The sequence below is a fragment of the Rhea americana genome, unplaced genomic scaffold, assembly GCF_003343005.1.
Source record: "Rhea americana isolate MKP2758 unplaced genomic scaffold, rheAme1 scaffold_20, whole genome shotgun sequence".
NCBI classification, from domain to species: Eukaryota; Metazoa; Chordata; class Aves; order Rheiformes; family Rheidae; genus Rhea; species Rhea americana.
Genome location: NW_028186150.1, coordinates 655362 through 658872, shown reverse-complemented (window position 1 = coordinate 658872; position 3511 = coordinate 655362).

Genomic DNA, 3511 nt, shown 5'->3' with positions numbered 1-3511 from the left:
TAAGTTCCTTTGGCAGCTATTTCCATGGCTGCTTTCTCACGTATTTCTTTGCGAGAGACTTTGAGAGTGGCAGAGAGGCTTTGCAGATAAGGATTTGAATTGCAAGCTTTACATTAGCAATGTAATAGGAACATCGGGGAATTAAATAAAATTATATTTTTCCTAGATGTCTACTTATAAAGGAAAATCTGGATTTTTATGGATGCCCCAGAGACAAACTATTACATTACATTTCTCGTAGAGTACTATCTTTTTGAGCACCTCAATAGCACAGGATCATTCATAAAGAATGGGCAAGGGAGACTCTGTCCCATCAATATTTCAAGCTTAGTTATCAAATCAAGAGAAATTCATGAGTTCTGCTCCAGCTCAACATTTGCAGGTTTTATACAATTGTTTGACAGTTTAGTGTTTTTTTTTCTCTGCATTCTTATTGTCTTTAATATTTTATATAATCTTTCAGTTGGTAGTTATTGTAATATTTATTAATTTTTTTTTACTTGGCTGCACACACCAGTTTTCTCTTTTCTCTTTCTGCAGGGAGAAATTCACACTCATTTGCTATTTGTGGGGTGATGACATAGTGTGAAGAAGCAGTAATGATGACTGACTGATAGGAGACACCATATGTTCTCTTCATTTTTCTCTGTGCTGCTTTCTGAGAGATGAATAAAGACTCCATGTAAGATGAACTTGCCTATAATACAGAATAAAAAACTTTRTCTTTTTGCAAATAATGGGCAGGAWGGGGAAAATATATTTTTTCAACAGCATTCAGACAGTATTTCTATAAACATCAGGCTCTAGATCACTAAGAAGAATAATTTTCAAACTTTTGCACCAGAAATATTTTGAATGTGTCTGAGTCCCAAAATAGAACTTCACAATTAATTTCCCCCTCYCCCAAAGGTTGCATTGTGCAAGGTGTCTTTCAGCCTTCTATGGCAAAAACTCTGAAAATATAAGTTGAATTTACCTATGGCTAAACGAAGGTTAACAATTTTCTCCTGACTTTAACTCAAACAGGGTTAAATATAGGATTCTAGGTTACAACTTGTAACATAAGATAACCAACAAATCTGATAATAAGCACACTACCAGTATTAACAGAAGACAGCCTCAATACTAACATTATATGCTGGAATWTTTCCTTATACCCAGAGTGTATGCRTCTGTGCAACAAATAACGCAAAAGATTCCCAGAATAGTATATTCCTGCAGTAAATACTGAATTTCCTTTAACATGTTTTAATTTCAAAATAGTAAGCAACCTCATTTTCTATAAATATCTAAAAGAAAACCTTATACTGTTATACACAAAAGAATTTACCAAGTACTTTCTTTTCTTACATGAAGATATATTAGATATATAATTTTAGATACAAGATATATTAAGATATATTTTTAATCATTTTTTTCTCTGATTATAGCACCTCGAAATCAAGGCATTTTTATTTTTGCTCCTCCTCCCAAGTTTGTAATAGCAACTGAAAATGGACTAGATCCACACGCAAACATGAATCTGCTCATGTTATTTAGTAGTCAGGAGCAGAAACCAAAAGGAAAACAGAGGGGATCCATGCTGCCTTCTGTTCCATTAGAGACAGAGGGAAAAAAATATCAGTCCTCCCAAATACAGTAATAAGCCCCAGAAAGCAGTGCAGAAAGATATCTTATTTTAAAATTTCCAATAATGCTTTGCAAATAATGGARACAAAACTGAAAAAAATTGTAATTGCGAATCCTTTAGAGACTGGGCCAAAGCACTCATGTTAGCGTGTACCTGGGGCCAGGACTCTTACCCGGGCTTTGCTCTCAAGGTCGTTCACTAAAGGCATTTTCCAGAGCACAGTGTGCGTAACGTACGCAGAGCCGTCGCTGCCCACGAGAGCGGCCACCACCGGCTCGGCAGGACAGTTTCCATCAGTGACGCAAAGGGGAGCAGCGTGCCCTCCCAGCTCACCCGTCACAGCAGCAGGCATCAGGGCGTGCTTTAAATTTAYAGTATGTAATGCAATGCACATTCCCCGGTCAGATTTATTTATTTTTGCTGTTCAAGTCTATGCATCCTTTGTCACAACGGCTACGGCAGGAGTAGCTGAAGTAAAGCCATGACTGAGGTTCTCTCGTAAGAAACGTTTCCTTCTTTCTCTGAACTCCAAGTGGCAYGAATGCATCTCCCCCTAGCAAACCTTGCTACGTGCACTTTATTTTTCTGCTACTCTACAACGACACAGAGTCCAACCTCATACATCCCAGCAGAGTAATTRCTCCATTCGTCAGTGAAGATCTGGCCTGCTTAAAGACTACAGGACTGGGTCCTTAAACAGTATTTTAATAAATAACACGTAGTCAGCACAGTGGACTGCTAGGGAGCAGACGAAGTACGACCAGACAACGAACAAACGTCACGGCTTATTTATAAGCCACACCTGGACTTCAGAGGGCTGGCGCGCCGCTGCGCCCCGATGCGTGCGGTGTCCTACCGGGCGAGGAAGGGCAGAGGCAGGCGGCGCGCCGCCGGCCGGCCTCGCTCGCGGGCCCGGCGGCCCCCTCGCCGCTGCGGAGGCGCAGCGCCGCGGCGCTCAGCGCCCTCGGGCGCTGCCCGGCCTGGCCCCCRCGCTGCTGCGTTTCGCTCCCGGCAGCGGTGGCGCAGACCGCGTGGGGCCGTTTGCGGGGTTATTTCCGTATCCTGGTGTCGCCATTACGAGGCCGTTTATTCTGCTGCACAACYGTACGGAAAAAGCGTCTCAGTATTCGAGGATGGAAAACAGCCAGCAGAGAGTGCAAGAGCCACCTTCTGCGCCGTGATTAACTGGTTCACACTCCGGCTTCCAGGCAATGCCACCCGGGCTCCCACGATGCCCCGACCGCAGCGCTGCTGGTTCTCGCTTGCTGTTCAAGAGCAACATCCTTTCATTTCCCTCCCAATTACTCCTGTTGTTCCCCCCCTTTGGGGTCTGTGTTCACRATGATGTTTGTTTGTGGGCCACTGATCTCCACAACTGGCCTGAAAAATATATATATTTGCAATACTGTTAAATTGCAGACTGGAGGAAGACACGACTGGCAGGAAGCCTTTATCTATAATGAAGAATATAAAAAAGATACAGGATATAWGAGATGAGATAGATATAAAATGTAAGATAGATTTAGGATAAGATATGAGATACAAGATTACCCTCCCTGCCCAATTCTCTCTCCTCCTCCCCCCAGAAAAATCTCCCAGAAAAAATTGCAGACTCTCACTGGGGCTTGCTTGGGACCTTTTTTCCCCTCCTGCAACTTTCCATTTGGGGTCCGTGTGTGAAATATTTTAGCCAAAGATGCAAGGACCGTTACAGGGCAAGACACGTGTGTGCTTATATACATATATACATATGCATTTATTTAAATAACATATTCCCTCCCCCCCTCCCCCCGTTCCGGACAGCGTTAATTTGCCCTTCAGCTGCTGCATAATTCAGCAGCGGGCGGTGCGGGGTTGGGGGGCTGCGCCGAGGACGTGGCA